The sequence below is a fragment of the Coenobita brevimanus genome, chromosome 25 (genome assembly GCF_032717465.1).
Source record: "Coenobita brevimanus isolate Jiangsu-jjx chromosome 25, ASM3271746v2, whole genome shotgun sequence".
Taxonomy (NCBI): domain Eukaryota; kingdom Metazoa; phylum Arthropoda; class Malacostraca; order Decapoda; family Coenobitidae; genus Coenobita; species Coenobita brevimanus.
Genome location: NC_136978.1, coordinates 10,099,394 through 10,117,588, shown reverse-complemented (window position 1 = coordinate 10,117,588; position 18,195 = coordinate 10,099,394). Strand labels below are relative to the sequence as shown.

The 18,195-nt window shown below is 45.2% G+C and overlaps 1 protein-coding gene across 1 annotated transcript in view; it reads right to left on the bottom strand.

Moving 5' to 3' along the window:
* The window catches only part of Dscam1 (Down syndrome cell adhesion molecule 1), an 829,655-nt gene that overhangs the window by 399,491 nt on the left and 411,969 nt on the right, over positions 1-18,195 (bottom strand). The gene's annotated exons all lie outside the window — the stretch shown is intronic.

Below are 18,195 nucleotides of genomic sequence, written 5' to 3'. Positions count from 1 at the left end.
TAACTTCCCAAACTGGAAAAATCTAACATAAGCAAAGCAAACTGATACGGCAATCATTCGCAGTCATATTTGTTCTGTACCAAACGACCACTATATACTCGTACGCACAACACAAACCAGTGAAGTAAGCAGGAAACCAAAGGTATGACTGCCCCTCATTCAGGCTCAAATACATCACTAACAGACTCCAATACCAGTTGTAATCCCATTAACCTGAAGCATGATAGGTGAAGAGAACTATCACTTATGCCTCTCTCTTATGTGCCAGAATTGAACGAACTTTGCCAAACTTATGTTTTCCAGCAAGAAGTGGAAGAAAGTCATCGCATACTGCTTCAGGTATGCGCATCTAAGGCTTAACGATTAATGCTCATTTAATTCTCATCAATAAGGTGGACAGAAAAAAGAGTGCGAGTGGTCAGACTGACGGGTGCTGCATGGCCACCGTAATGGTAGAGTGTGGTTGAACGAGGCACTTCCTGGATTGGAAGTGTCTGTTGTCTACATGCCAGCACCTGAGTGGGCCTGTAATATTTGCTCGCCCACTCTATCCATCCTACCTGAAGTTGGGTACGGGGTGTGCCTGAGCGTCACAGAACACAGAGAACCCGGTGCCCGCCTCCACTAGAGTAGTGCGAGACACGTCCTTGTTCGGGAACTTTGGGGCAGAGTGACCCAGCGGCTCTGGTATGAAGGGAAATCAAGTCAAAGAAAGACAAAATTATCAGTAGTGTGATGGGGATGGCATTTTGGTGGAGGGCTATTATTCAATTCAAGTATCTAAGACTTCACACATTCGCCATTTCGGAACCCCTCCGTCTTGCTTCAGTATATTACCTCTACAAGAATCGGTCACAAAAGGATCAGAAAGTTTGTTGCCGTTTCTTTTCCTCTGTACTCTTCAGTCTAATAACCTCTTCAGGATGATGATAACTTTTGTGTTACATTCTTGTTACTACCCAGTGATTCTATTTATCTTATGAGACACCTCTCGTATGGACACGAACCCAGTGGACTGCGGGCTGGAGTTAATTTACTGTCCCTCATCTTCCTTTCAGAGGATAGGCAAGGAGCTAAAAGAACTCTGTATATCACCCGATTACACAAAATATCCCCACAGTTACAATGTCATTATAGTTTTCGTGTTATTACTGTTCGTGGGTTACCTTTTTCTATTTCACTGGTTCCAGTTACGAAGCACTGGTTATGTGCCCAGCAGCTGGACAAGTAGTATGTACATTTATCAACTGTCACGTCCTACCTGAAGTTGGGAGTGGGGTGTCCTTGAGCCTCACAGAACACAGAAAACCCTTTGCCTGCCTCCACCAGCAACCCGCGGGAGAACTCCTTGTTGGGGAAATTTGGGGCAGAGTGACCCACGGGGTCTGGGTGGTAAACAACTTCATTAACAGTGGGTTCATACCCGTACATGGCATTAAGGATGGCTTTAAAAAGAATGCTCTGGTTGTTTCCGGGATTGGTCTGATCTCACTCATGTTTGGAAGAGTAAGTCCACTCGCCACTCCCAAATACTAAATACTGTTCTGATTAATGAACCGGTTTTAGTACCTTGCTGCTGCACACTTCACGACGATTAAACTTACGAAAGATCTCACGTATTAAAAAGATCAAGATTTACACTTATTAAATAATGTTGTTGTACAAAATCCTCCCTCCTATGAATCCCTACATTACGGTACTTATTACATTTCTTTTTATACTACCGCCAGACGTTATCATTTAGCTTAGTGGGCATTCTTGCTGTGAAGGAGTTAAGGCTAGCATTTAATCCCTTCGGTACGATTCTTTCTTTTTAAATCATTCCCATCGTCACAAGATTTTCCCTAAGTGAAGAGAAGCCCCTTGGACAGATAAGGTCACACTGCTATTACTGAATATGACAGTGTCAGCGTTTTACTTCATATATCAGTCGAACTTATCATCATCATCATCAACATATCTCAAACATCCACCAAAGAGACGGTGAGAAGTTGTAGTCCAAAACAAAGACAGACACAAATGCAAGAGGAGCACGCTGTGCGAAATAGGCCATAAAAGCATTCACGCAATACTAAAGCCTAAATCGAGGCATCATATCACAAGCAAAACCATCTGCACATTTTTCCCTTTCTAAACACATTTCCGTTCTGCCTTACATCTCACCGACTTATAACCAACAAGAGGCAACAACAATAACAACACGTCAACAACTTTACGGCAAACCATCAATAACCAACAAAAAGTTTTACTCCTTTACCTTTTATTAAAACTTCATACACAGTTGAAATATGGCCATAGTTAGGAATGGATGCTAATATATTTCACGTATTGTACTGTTCGTGATTTACATTTTAATTTTCAATCGGTCTGTTTAAAAAGATGACCTCTTTTTCTTATTTTTGATACCGACATAAGACATCTTGAACATAAGAAAAACTGCTAAAATGGGAAAGGGTTAACGAAGGATATGTCTAACCCCTCCAGCTGGGAAAGTCTCTCCGAAGCTAACCAAAGTCGTCTGAAGATACCACGAATAATATAAACTCGTCCTCACAATGAAATGGGTATGAACATTGGCTCCGTCGGGTTAAAACTGAAGTAGATGTATCTGTGTTACTATTTTTTTTCCTACTTGTAGCTGGGAGTAAGCATGCGTAAAATGTTACTGCAGTTCTCATAGAATTACTGTTCTTGAGTTACCTTTATCATCTTTATTAGATCCACTCAGAGGTTTGATGTGTCAAGAGTAACAAATGCAAACGTATGACTGTTGCGCAAATTTTTTTCACGTCCTGCTTGTACCTGAAAGTCGGGTGTTACTTTTTCGCTTTGCATTACCTCCGCCTAGAGGGACGATTGTGTTAAATGTCATAATAAAAGACGTACCATATGAATGCTTTTTAAAGTCCTCTCTTTTACGTCCTACCTGTAGCTGGGTGTCGGGTACCCTTGGGCATCACAAAACACAGAAAACCCTGACCCCGACTCCACCAGCATGGTTCGGGACACCTCCTTGTCTGGGAAGTTTGGGGCAGAGTGACCCACTGGCACTGGGTGGTGAACAATGGCATTAGCAGTGGGTCAGCGTATCGCCTAAGTCGGCTTAAAACAGGAGCTGGGTTTACATAAGGACACACCTGGCTTTACTCATGTTTGTCACAAAGTCCATTCGCCTCTCTCAAGTGCAAGCCTCTCTTGAATGAGCTTCTGTTAGTGTTGTGCTTCTCCTTGTCAGCCCTGTTAGAGAGAGGTGTGCTGATTCTACGCCATCATAACAGAGATGCCTACCTAAAGTTTCCTCTCAGTGAACCAAAGCAGCACTCTGCTTCTTACTGCGGTGACTATACTGAAGATCTCTTATTCCGTATTGACTCCTACTACTTTAGATCAAACTGTGATTTACCTGAAAGCAGGTGTGGGGTGCCCTTGTGCCTGGCAGAGGAGAGGGAAGCTGGTGCCGACCCGCCTCACCTGAGTCCGCGACACATCAATGTTGGGGAATTTAGGCCCCGACAGTCCCACCGGTTCTGTCAGGCACAAAAGGCGTCAGCTGCACCACCAAGCCACGACGCTTAGCAAGAACAAACGACGAACAAGGAGCGTTTACATTATCTACTGCTGACTGGGAATGTGGCACACAGTACACTATCCCTCATAAAACACGAGGAGATAGTGCATAAAACCCAAGGCAATATGAAAATCGAGGGAGATTTACAACCGAGGACATATTAAATAGAGATGTGAAACCGAAGAAAAATGAACACCAAACACGAAGACGAGATCCACTGCTATACTAGGGAGACACGGAATGGAACAGGCTAGTAGTCAACAAGACTAAGTAAACATACTGGAGATACAATGTTTGTCCAGCAAAGGGTAAACTACGACTGCAGACGAAGAAACTGACGATCTAGTACAATTTTTCTCTCGATGAAACTGCAAGGGACAGTTATTAAAACTTCTTCATAGGGCCGTGTCTTACACTGTGATATGCTGCCTTGAAATCACCAATAAATCTGTTGTCGCTTTCCTTTGGACTACTACTTTTTTTTTATTTTGCTTTTGGCCATGGCCCTTACTGTGACAGGTGATGGGATTACCTGAACTGTGGTGGTGGGTGTGCTTGGGCCTGGCATGGGAGGGTGAGTGTGGTAGCCGCCCTGCGAGACTGACTGCGGGAGGTGTCGCTGAAGGGGAACTTTGGCCCCGACAAACCCACCGGCTCTGTGTGGGGCAAGTGAGGTTCTTAAACTTTACAATCTTGAGGCTGGCAATATTATACCACCTTCAGTCCGCGCTCAGAGCCTGATGTTGACCGTCAGTATCGAAGGTAGCCAGTGCCGATATAAAATAATTACAAAAACTTGCAGAGAGGAAGGCCCAAACAAAGTCATACCAACCACCAATACCGAGGAACCAGTGGAGCTTATCTCCAGAGCAAAAGATTTCGTTGTGTCTTCAAATGCTTGTGTTTGCTTTTTGCTGTTATGCCCTCAGGTCTGTCTTCATCAAATAAACATGCAATAATACCAGAGCCATCAACCCGATAAGATACCGTCTGGATATCAGTGTGCGGGTGGAGGAGCTGTGGGGCCAATGCTCTTGTGAACGCAGTTATAGAGAAATCTTTGTGTGTGGGTAGAGGAGTTCTGGATGGAGCTAACAGTATTCTTGTGGAGGGGATATGGCCTGGGCGGACGGAGGAGTTGTGTAGGGGTTTGTGTGTGATGATGGAGTAATTAGAGATGTGTTACCTGTGTGTTGGTGGTGGATGAGCCTGTGCCGGGCAGTTCATGGAAAGGGTGGAGCCTACTCGCTGGCGGGTGCGGGACAGGTCTGATGCCGCCAGCTGGGGTCCCGTCAAACCCACAGGGGCTGAGGACACCAGGGACGTCACACACCACACCACACGCCTATACCACGCCATTCACACACACACACACACACACACACACACACACACACACACACACACACACACACACACACACACACACCGCTGCCTCCTCCAACTCCCAAACAAAAACTCAATACCCTACACGAAGCCTGAATACAGGGACGTAACAGTTCCATAAAGCAATATTTCGTTTTGTAATTTTAGGAAAACGAAGAACAGCGTGACTTGCGACCCTGACGATGACGACATAATGACGATGTTGGCCTTCCCGTCATGGCCTGATCTTACTTCCCTTCAAAAAGCCTTAGTGTCGACGCCCCTCTGGCAACATTCCCACACTTTTCATAGTTCTGGTCTGGGGTTGCCACGGAGCTTAAAAAAGGTAAATTAATATGGAATAAATAACTTACTGACATACTAGTGTTTGCGACCATTTGGCAAAAAAAAAGGTACCTTACTCACTTCCTCCTCCTCCTCAGCATCATCACCATCATCACAAGCAGCTGTTAGCTTGTTTCTAAACCGAATAAATTTGTGCAGCTGTAACAAGAATAAATATATCTTAGTACTGAAAAGGTTAAAATTGTCACCGAGGGGTCGCGTGTTGGGTCTCACACTAGGGCAATTTGCTGACACCAGGAAGGGCATTCGGTAGCAAAGAGCTAAACGCCTCAGTATAATCCCGTCAACGGCTTAGTCCATCAAGCGTGAAAAAAAATGTTGTAAAACTGTATCACAATGCAATACCGTGGTGCCTTCCAGTGTAAATAATTGTGTATATGAAGTCTAACATATTCCCGTGTGTGTCGTGGTTGAAAGGTTACCTGAAGGCTGGGGGAGGGTGTGCCTGTGCCTGGCAGTGGAGGGGGAAGGTGGAACCAAGGCGGCGGCCCTGAGTGCGGGAGAGGTCAGAGTCCGCCAGCTGGGGACCCGTCAGGCCTACCGGGGCTGCGGGTGGGAGGGCACGTCACTCACACACCTCACACTCACACACTTCACACCAAACACACTCTCACGCAACTGACGTTACTCACAGCCCATACTCTCACACCCACCCCAAACACACCTCACGCCATTCAACCCACACACCCCCACGTCATTCACGCCACACATTTTCACATCACAAACTTTAACCCTCACAACGATCACATCAAACCCTACACTAACATACAAACTTCACCTTAACACATTAACTTACAATGGCCACACCACACCATACACTCACACAGACTTCTACATTCAAGACATTCACTATGTCCCTCATAATACACACCTGACATCACAAATAATTACACCTGGCAGACACACACCTGGCACTCTAACATTTGACACTCCTGTAACTCACACCCACTCATTCACACCCCAGGTTACTCAGGGAGGGGACCAGTCAGGCCTAACTGGTGATAGGGACGGGAAGTCACGTCAGTCATAACCACACCTCACCCAACCACAGTCCACACTCTCACGCCACTCAGAACAAACATTCTCATACCCTGAAAACAACTCACAACACGTACATTCCCATGCACTTCACACACACACACACACACACACACACAAAAGCATACCTAGCACATTCAAGAAATCCACACACCCCACATGTGGGCTAATTTACACACTGACAGTTAATACACTCACAACTTACACCCATATCCTCTTAGTGCACGATCATACCCCAACATACAATTCGTCATCCACACGCTCCGTACAACCACAACCCAAGAAACCGAGTACCTTTGCTAGTCTTCCGCATGAGTAACCATTTTATCCCCTTGTGCTCCGTTCAGAGCATCATCACCACCATTACCATCACCACCATCATCATCATAAAGTCGTACTGTATCCGATCTTGAAATTCCGAGTTGTGTCATATTTTGTTGCTTTCGATGCTATTTTCAATACTTTGCATGAAACCAAATGGGACAGGACTTGGGACTAGATTACTAAGACAGTACTTGATGGTCCAGTCGTCTGAACACAAAGGATACAAAAAAGCTGATGGTAAGCAACTTCATGGAGGGTTTCGTCTCTAATACCTTTAGGGTGAAACTTTCATCTCTTCAATATCCATGCAGACTAGACATTCTTCCTAGTAACTCAAACACGTCCAAATGCATTTATCTGTGATTCTTCTTTAGGTAAAAGTTTTGGTCACATCAGTATATGGTACTGAACCTTTCTAAGACCACAGTGATATGCCAAAGCTGAAAAGGTACCGTCTTGGTCCACAGAAACGAACTCAACATCTTAACTTTTCTCAAAGGCAAAACATTCACAAAAGTTCTTACAACTTTTCGTCGATGAAGAAGTGGGTCGCTGCACAAACTATCACCTCTGACTTGTACTTTCGTCCTACCTGGCTTGAGGGGGCGGGCTGCCTTGAGCGGGACAGAAGAGAGAGCATCCCTGACCACTGCCAACTGAGGTCCGAGTCAGGTCATCCAGGGGGGTCTTGGGAGCCGACAAACCCACAGGATCTGTTGTTTAATGCACACTGCTTCTAACTCCCTTCGCTACCAGAAATTTAACATACGCTTCATAAAATCGTCTAAAGTAGCATGGATAAATGAACAAGGCCTCATCGTTGTGAAGTAGTAAAAAAAAAAAAAAAAAATCATGCCGTTAGCTACTTCTCCCTTCGCACGCACTAAGGCCTGAGAGATGGTCAAAGTATCCTTCCCATAATCTCGTACAGCTACTGATCTTACAAACTTGAAATTTTCGCTCTTCCCCGATGATGCTCTGTACTAACACTTACACTTTTATCTTCCCCTAGCTATAGCAATTACTCTTTTCCTTAACGACAAAAAATTCACTCCATCAACAGGATACTCGGCTTAATCTAACACAAATACTGACCCTTTAGCTTGAAACTCTCTTTGTTCTTCTGCAACAAAGTATAATAAAACTGTTTTTTTCTATTCCCTTAACAATAACCCAGTCATTTCTTCTCTTTACATGCTGTAAAACCAACAATGCAGTACCTCCCTTATAATCTCATATAATGACGCTGTGAACGTAATAAGCTCTTTGTTCTGCGGTGATAAAATTCATAGAAACTAACATTTTCAACTTCCTGAACAGCGAGACCAAAAAGACTGGCTGGCAATTGTTATTCAATGGTCGTGGGAGAGGGAGCGGAGGGAGAGGATAAACGTGAAATCAGTACCTGTGATGCCGTCTACTCCATTTATTCTTACTGTCACCTGACGATTAAATGAGCTTGAGAGATTTATCAAACTGTAAGAATTATATAAAGTCTTCATCAACCCCTTGAACACGAGAGGTCTTAGGCTCAGCTAATTAATTTCGCTGTGAGGGAGCAAGAACAAACTATATACAAAAAAATCGTCGCACTGAAGAATAAACTAAATAAAAACATCATCGCACTGAAGGGGCAAAGAGCCGCAAGCTTAACCCTCACACCCGCAACCCTACACTTTTACCCAACTCCACCACAGCACCGGAAGTTTGGCCTGCCCCTGAGAACTGAGAACTTTAGCACTGTACGTTTACCCCAGTGACCCCAAAGTTGAAGTATTGCCTCCCCATGAAACCAGCAAAATTCAGCCTACGCAAGAGAGCCGCAGCACCCTGAAACACACACGACCGAAAGTTAGCATACGTATGAAAGCTGTAGTATCTTTGTTTTGGAGCCATAGTGCCACATGTTTACTCCTACGGTATTACCCTCAGTGTAACAAGTTCAGTCTACCCCTAAGAAACACATGCTAGTATCTTTGTTTTAGAGCCATAGTGCCACATGTTTACTCCTACAGTATTACCCTCAATGTAGCAAGTTTAGTCTACCCCTAAGAAACACATGCTCAGTCTACCAGGAGTGTCATAAATTTACCCCAAGACCAGCAAGTATAGTTTACCCGTGAGAGTTTACCCCTAATACCAGCAATACACGTTGAACCTACTCACGAGAGCCTCAAGTTTACCTCCAAGTCCCATAGGTTCATCCTCTAAGACACAGCACCGCAAGTTTAGCCTACTTCACCACAACACCAAAGGATTAGCCTACCCCACCACAGGATCATAAGTTCAGCCTACCCTGAGATCTGTAGCACCGCAAGTTTACGAATAAGACCCAAAGTGTTCAATTTCGTCCACTCCTCCCCAGCATCGCAAGTTTATCCTACCTCTGAGACCTGAAGCAGTTTACGAGTAAGACCCGTAACGCTGCAAATTCAGTTCACTCCTCCACAGCACCACAACTTTAGCCCACCCTTGAGAACCGCAACACCGCAAGTTTACGTCTCGCGTAATGATGCAACTTTGGCCATCCGTCACTGTGTTGCGAGCAAAAGGAGGGCCAGGTCTGACGGTGAGGACCAGGTGGTCACATCAGCGGATATACACACAAAGCCATCTTCTCGAACACTCCGCAGGCTGGCCACAAGCATCTCAAAAATGAGGAACCCTTGTTTTGCTGCTGAAATGTACAGTATGTGGAGGGGGGGGGGGGGGCTATGGATGATTTTCTTCTTTTCATCGCCTTTGCTTACGCTGATGTATCTCTATAAATTACTTATCATGGAATAAGACATTCTTGTTTTCCATACTCATTTGTCCATGAAATTTTAAATCAACTTTTCTCCTTATGCATTCGACAGATTCTGGGCATACAGTGCACTGGTTAGTCTGCTGTCTAAGGCCCAGCAGTCCCCCACCTTCCACTAGACAGCCTCCTAGGTCACAGCGTCAACGCAACTATCAAATCTTCTCCAAGGCAACAGATCCACAACCGTATAGCGTTGGGTGACAAGGGACATACAGGACGCAAACTTTGTCCACCAGGGTGACCAGCCACAGAATCGAATTATGAATCGAACTCGGTTCTTCCAGCTGGGGGCTCAATGTGGAAACTAATGCTTCCCTGGGTGTGCGTGTAACGTACCTGTATTGTGGGAGAGGAAAGCCCTGAGCCCGACACAGGAGACCAAAGCTGCTGCCTGCGTCGTGGATGGCCCTTACGATGTCCACACTGGCCACACGCGGGGGGGAGTGGCCTACGGGGTCTGGTGAGGGAGGCCTGGGATGTCTACTGTATACTACCACAATTTTCTGTTTTGATGTCTATGTCTTGTATCCATCCTGCCTGCTCAAAATTAGCATTCACTTAATACATTCTTTACGCGCCATTTTCTCCATCAATAGCCACAACTATATTGTCGGCAACTCCGTCGGTCTGGTACTGGCCTCACTTTCGGAGGAGGCTCTGACGTGGGTTCGATTACCAATGCCCGCCACTGATTTTGGTGGGAGGAAGCACACAGACTTTCGGTTGTCTGCAGCAATCAAATAACTAAACCTACACCACAACAACAGTGTCCTCTGTTTTTCCGTCTGTCCTTCGCGATTTCTTTTGCACATTGCATTTCAGTATTATCTCGTACGTTACCTTTAGATTTTCAACACTTTCAGTACGATGACCTTCACCTAATATTAACTGATTTGGCCTCCACTGCAGAACCTTGCTGGCGGTATACCTTATTACTTTCACTAAGATATTTTTCCCCTTAATAAAAATCTGACGTTGACAAGAGTATAACAGAAATTTCGTCATCGTCGAGAAGGATTAATTAATGTCTGAAACGTTGCAAAAGTTTTTGCAACTAAACTAAGGCGAATAAATGAAAGCCAAATAAAAATCCGAAAATTTACGAAGGGTTAGATGTATTTATATGTGTACCAATCCTTCAGAGTTACAATACGATACCGTAATTTCTGGGAGGGAGGGTAACAGTTCCTTCCCTTCGGAGGGAGAGTGAACATTTCCTCATGGTGGTCAAGTACGGATCGGGAAAGGGTGTTCACAGCGGGAGTAGTACATGTGGATGTGAGTGTGTTGTGCTGGTTATGCTTATGGGTGTTAAAGTCTGTATGTCATCGACATGAAACGACCAAGTACGAACATAAACCAATGCATGCTTATGAATGGACATACTACGAGCACCCATTCTGAGACGAACACGAGAGTAGGCTACTAAGACAGTCAAGTTTTCTCACTATTGTAAAATACCAGGTACATGACGGCAGGACATGCTTATTTTCTCTGCCCATGTTTATGATGTTATTGTTCATGCTGGAAATAAGCTATATGTTTACGCATATTTAAAAGTGTACCTGAACTGGGGCACGGGGTGACCCTGAGACTGGCAGAAGAGGGGGAAGGTGGAGCCCCGTCGGTGTGCAGTTTGTATCAGGTCCTGGCTCGGGTCTTGTGGTGAGGAGGCCGCGACGGGCTCTGTCGGGGCACCCATCACCATCCTCACCATCCAAACCAACACTCACAACACAGCACACAAACACTCAGTCCACACTCACGCCAACACCTGGTTCAATACTCCTGCCTCCTCTCATGATGATCCCACCAATCATCATCACCATTATATTCCCAGCCCTTAACTGCATCTGAAAAGACTGTGTGAGCCGATTTTGCATCTTGCTCGCTATCGTCATCAGCGGGGTGATACAGAACAAGCACGACAGTCACTGACCCACTCACTTGCTTCCAAAGTTGCAAAATAAGGTGTGTGCCAAGATCGATGCAACAAGTTTATTTATAGCTCTGTTATGTACCTGAACTGTGGGACGGGGTGGCCCTGTGAATGACAGAAGAGTGGGAAGCTGGAGCCTCGAGGATGTGATGATCTGATCAGGTCCTGGCTCGGCACTTTAGGCGCGGAGAAGGCCACGGGCTCTGCGGACACCCAGTATAACTTTTTTTCTTTTCTTTTCTTTTAATGCTTTCATGGCCTACGACACCCAAACCATTTTATTTATGGTACTCACTATTTTATTCCGGTTAATAGTACCTGCTCATAAAACCGTAAGTGTTTATTTGTAGTGACACCTATTAATATTAGACCTACACTACTGCTACTGCCGGACGAGTCTATTCAACTTAGGAGCGGCCCCTCATTATCTACGCGTTACGTAAAATCCCTTGTATCAAACTACAGTATAATGAAGACGAACTAAAATCAACAAATACTCACTTAAAGACATTCCCGTTCAAACACGTCGCGCATGAACTTCTATTTATACTTCCCCCTGACAAAAGACGTGCGAGGGTTATGAATGCGAGACAATGGGAAGGGTAAAAAGGGTAGGGAGCTGCTATTCACAGCCCTGGGAAGCTCTCACTGTCTTTTGTGCATCTGATTACATGAGGCTGTGTGTGTGTGTGTGTGTGTGTGTGTGTGTGTGTGTGTGTGTGTGTGTGTGTGTGTGTGTGTGTGTGTGTGTGTGTGTGTGTGTGTGTGTGTGTGTGTGTGTGTGTGTGTGTGTGTGTTTTAACTATTTCTATATTCTAATGGAGGTTTTTTTTTTTGTGATACACCTTTTTATACAGATGAAAACTTGATGTAACTTTAACAATGTATCAGTTTGGTTGTGTCAGTAACATCTCTCTCTCTCTCTCTCTCTCTCTCTCTCTCTCACACACACACACACACAGCATCTGACTCCAAGCACCACTCAAGGGGCCAAAGAACGCAATAACGCCACGAAGAACCCTTGCATGACGACCCTCCAACCTACCACCTCTTTGCACTCTCACAGTCTGGGTGTCAAAATTAAAGAGAAAGAAAGGAAGAAAGAAAGTGGCCGTATTCTCGTGGACATGGCGAGTTTTATAATTAAAGCACATATCCATTATCATCACCACCATCATCATTCCCAGTATCATCTCCATAACTATCGTTAATCATCAACATTATCATCATCATCATCATCATCTCTCTGCTCCTCTTCAACAACATCAATCGCCTCATCATCACAACAGCATAATCAAAACACGATGGCCACCACCACATCACCACCACCACTACTATCATGAGTACAATCAATATACGTCTCCCGATCAGCATTACCATCATTTTATTATCACCAGCCTCATACCACAAAAACTATCATCACCACCAACATACTCCTACTCATCACCATCAACATCAGTACCTTCGGAGGAGGTGTTGGAGTCGCATGAACTTTACACAGTAGAGCCATATCATCATCACCATCATCAGTCCCTAAAGCGTGGCGCTGGAGTGAAGGAAATCAGCTACAATACAGGAAAAATCAACTAACACTGCCAGTACTGTGCCGTAAATGGAACCCGGGACTCTCAGCTGAAAGCCAGGCAACATTCCACTGTACTACGACCAGGTAATAATTGTCTCGCTTTGTCAGATACGTAAAACCAAAGTACCTCCGCTCACAATTGTTGGCCTGAGGGAGAGACAATCCCCTAGCACTCGGGCAAACAGAAGCTTCAGATTATACCCAAAGCACATCCGGCAAGTCAGGCGGTGGAGGAGTGAGGTTGACATACAGAGCCACACAAACTCCATCAGCACTAGTACCTAAATCGAGGGGGAGGGTTGGCCTGAGCTTGACACACCAGCGCCATATCTGTGTTGGAGGGCACCGTCACCGTGTTGATCTTGTCGTCTGATGGTAGGCGAGGTGCAGAGCTGCCTACGCCCTCTGTGCCGTCAAGGGGGGTGTAGGAGGTTAGTTGGAGGGAAGGAGAGACGGAGGACAGGAAGGGAGGAGAAGGAGTAGGAGGAAAGGGAGAAGTTGTAAGTAGTAAAGTGGGTGGCAGTGATAGGGAAACTGTGAAGAGGGACGCAAATAGAGAGAAAGACATATGCAACAAAGACTGATGAGAGAGAGAGAGAGAGAGAGAGAGGTAGTGGGTAAGAGGAGCCTCATCTATAATACACCGGTACACAGCCAGCCTCTCACTCCCAGGCACACACACACACACACACACACACACACACACACACACACACACTGCCGTCTCCATCCACCCTCATCACAACCAACCTTCCCTCGGACGCCTCAGAAATATAATACCAATAAACTCTTCGCTAAGCCATTTCTCGCCACAGCAAACATCGTCATCATTATCACCATCATCATCATCATCATTATCAATACCATCATCATAATCACCATAGCCATTATTGTCATCTATTTATTATCGTCACCATCATCATCATCGTCGTCACTACTGTCATCATTACTATCGTCACCATCATAATCATCATCATCACCATCTCTCCTAATACTACTCCCTACTACTTTAGATTTCGGCAGGATCTTAAAAACAGTAGACACAAACACAAAACTCATCATCATCATCATCATTACCACCACCGCCTTCACTCTAATCCCACTTTCCAACACGAGGATGGCAGGAGACGGCTAAAGGAAAGCACAACAAGATGACGAAACTAAGAAATTTGGCGGTAAAAAACAAAAACATTCTCAGACGATTAACTCAGCGAAACCAACCATCGAATAAGCAAAATTTCTATCCACTATCACCACCATAACCATCATCATCACCACAACCACCACAACCACAATTCTAATTCCTACTACCAGAAACAGCAAAAAAAATACACAAAAGCAGAAGAAACTCTAGAAACAAAAATAATTACCCATACATAAGCCAACGCACCGAGTAAGTGAAAATTGTATGTAAAATTTCTATCCATCATCATCGTCATCCCAACTCGTACTAGGAGATACAGCAATTGAAATACACAAAAGCAAGAGACACCAGAGCGACAAAAATAACTTCCCACACACAAGCCACCGCAGCGAGGAAGCCAATATCGTCTAGCGAATTTCTGATGCGTATATAAAAAGGCGGCGCATAAAATGAGGCCAACTTTGGTGGTCACTCCTCGCACCGCCACCCACAGTATTCCGGGCTGGCGAAAATAAACGTGGTGCTGCCATTAAAGGGGAGGGGGCAGGAAAGGAGCTGAGGGTGGGGGGAGGGGAGGACGGCAGTTCGGAGACAAGGAACAGCCGAGTAGGGGAGAGGAAGATACAGATAGGTAGGGATAAACGCGGAAAGCATAAAAATAGGGACAGATGAGGAATGACGGGGGATGAAAGACTCTAGGTGACGGCTGAGAAGGGGAGGAGAGGAAGTAAACATGGACAGGTGGGAACAGAATGGTGACGGCTGAGAAGAGGAGGAGGGAGCATGGGAATAAGTACAAAAAGGGACAGGAGAATAATGAAAGAAGCCTCAGGGAAGAAGGACGCATCACATAAATAGCACAAAAGGGGCAGGATTCGGAAAGATTTGGAGACACGAAGGGAGCTGAAGAAAGGTGAGGGTGATTACAAAGGGGAAGGAGGATCCAAGAGGGAGTAAGGAAAAAGGAAAACCAAAACAAACAGGAAAATACGAGAGGGGATGAAAGGCCACAAACGCTGGGAAAGGAGGGACTGTAAAACTAAAGGAACGACACAGGCTGGGGAAGAGGGGTAATATATGACCAGAAAAACAACACAGACTTGGGAAAATACGGGACACAAACTGAAATAATGGAGAAAACTATAAGACACGACCGAAACAGGGGAAGCTTTAAGAGACGAAAACAAAGTGCCAAAGAAAGAGGGACACACAAGAGAAACAGACTGAGAGGGGAAAAAAGAAAATAAGAAACCCAGACCGAGGAAAAGGTGGACATTATATTATGACAAAAATTGGAGGAAAGGCGGGACAAGGACTGAGATAACAGGGCGACAAGGAAGGACAGGAACAAGCTAGTTATTTCCAAGGACGTACAGAAATTATAGAAGTGGGTGGACCAAAGAGAGGGGGGGGGAGTCAAAAGAGGGCGACGGGGGAGAGAGAAAGGAAGGAAGGAAAGGAAGAAGGAAAATGAGAAAAGGAGAGGGAACGGGATGAAACGGAGGGGATAAAAATGAAAAACGAGACACAAAACAGTTGAAAAAAAACACACGAAAAAGACAGAGCAAAAGGGTTAAAATGGGGACATAGGAAAACAGTAAAAATGACAGACAAAAAACGCTAAAAGAGACAGGAAAAAGGTACTAAAAACTGGCCAGCGAATGACACAAACGGGCCACTAAGATCCATCGAGGGACGTACCGAAACTGTGGGGGTGGGTGAGCCTGTGCGGGGCAGAAGAGGGAGACCGGGGAACCAGCTGTCTTCCCCACTATGTCCCCCCTCTCACCGCTGGGCAGGTCTGGCTTGCTACTACCCACTGGGGCTAGAGGAGCCAAGGGGGAGAGACGATGAGAGAGGTGAGGGAGAGGATGAGTGAGGAGCGAGAGGTGAGGAAGTGGGATGAGGGAGGGAGAAGAGAGAAAGAAAGTAGACTGAGGGTAAGGAGTGGGGGAAATGGGTAAGAAGAGAAAGGGAAAGGGCGATGAGAGTAAAGAGAAGAAATCAGTGATGGGATTGGGAAGGAAGGAGAATGAGAGTAATGAGAGGAAGAAATAAGTGTGGAAACTAAGAAGGATGACGAATTACAGTAAACACAGGAAAAAATTAGTAAGGTGACCGGGAAGGAAGGAGGATGAGAATAGGGAGAGGAATGACTGAGTGAGGGGATTGGGAAGGAAGGAGGATGAGAGTAAGGAGAGGAGAGTATGAGTGAGGAGAGAAGGAAAAAGAGAGGGAAGGAAGGAAGCTGGGAAACATGAAGAAGAGAAAAAGTTGTCAGGGAAGGAAATAAAATGAGGGGAGGAAAACAAGATACGGGGGACAAAACCATAATGACGTGGAACCAAGGAAGTACAAGAGACAAAGCAATAGAAAGACCCCCAAAGGACACAAAAGAACATTAAATAAGACAGACAAAGAAGGGGCTGTAAGGATTTGGGGACGTACCGAAATTGCGGGGGTGGGTGGGCCTGTGCGGGGCAGAAGAGGGGGACGGGGGAGCCAGCAGACTGCCCCACTATGTCCCCCCTCTCACGGGTGGGGAGATCTGGCTTGCTACTACCCACGGGGGCTGGAGGGGTCAGGAGGAGAGAGGGGGGGACAATGAGAAATAGGTAAAAGAAGGGGAGGGGAACGAGAATGAGAGGGAAATTGGAAAGAGGGATGAGTGCGGGAAGCAGAGAGAGGAATGAATGAGTAACAGTGGAAGCGAGGGGGAGGGATAAGAGAGAAGACGACAAGTAGGAAGGGAAGGAAACATAAAACGAGGAGGGAGGGATGGTGACAAGGTAGTAGAATGCTGAACTGGTGTGTAAGGGAAGCAAAATCGACCTCTCGCTGGTGCAGGGTCTAATCTGGAGTTTTGGATTCGTTACAACAGCTTCAACTGATCTTCACTGGGCCCACCGAGATATAAAGGACCCCTGTCAATATTATTACTGAGTGAGACAGACGTAGCACTGGCGTATTCAATATGGACGATGAGTGTTTGAACCCGATTGGTGACATGTGAAGGAATATAACGACCTTTGTTTTTTAGTACGGCTCATGGAACGGACTGTCTAATCTATACTTAGTGAGTGAGTGAGAGAGAGAGAGAGAGAGAGAGAGAGAGAGAGAGAGAGAGAGGAACAAGAGCAAGTCAAGAAAAGAGCATCCAGACAGCAAAATACCCCAAAGCATTAAAGCAAGTGCCTCCTCCCGGCAAAGGCAGTACACACCTAATGGACCCCCGGAGCACTAGATGTTGGGTCCTCTGGGTACTCAAGACGACGCCAACCCTCTAATTACACACTCTAATTACACATCATTACCTCCTATTACCGCCGCTCTAAACTCATTGGTACCAAAACCTTTACCGCCCGCCTCCATCTTACCTTGTTATTAGCGCTTTTTTCTATATATATTCCGGGACGATTTTACGCAAGCAACTTCTATCGTATTTACCTTCTTTATATATTTTCTGAGTTTCTATTTGATTTTCCGGGAAGATTTTACACGCGCAACTTTTTATCGTACTTCTCGTATTTACAATATCGTCAACCCCTCTCAGCTACAGGATGTCATTAATACTTTATTCTTGCTACCTACACACGATTTTTGTCAGTTTGGGGGAAGATTTTGGCAGCGAAGGGTTTAATGAAGTTTAATGCTGACCTGACTAGCTTGAATAATCTCTCCTCCTTCATGACTTCTTATCAGCACGGAGTTTACATTTTCACATGCAGAGTTCTTTTTTATTTCTTTTTCTTTTTTTCTATAGATCTAAGCAATCTGATAGCTTTTCGACTGTGAATTTCCTTGTTTCTTGATCCTACCTCACCCCATCTGTTTGTGAATTACTTTCAGTCCAAAGAATCGTAAAACCTCACTCCAAGTTTTGGCATTTACTTGTTGACACTGCTCTGTTTAGTCATGCAACACTAAATGAAGAAAACAGCAGAATGGGACATACATCCGTACACTCGTTAATCAAGTCTATGGAATTCTTGGTTCACTTCATAAGCACAATATACATCTACAGTCTTAGCTTATTTTGATGAAGTATCTCTCGCAACAC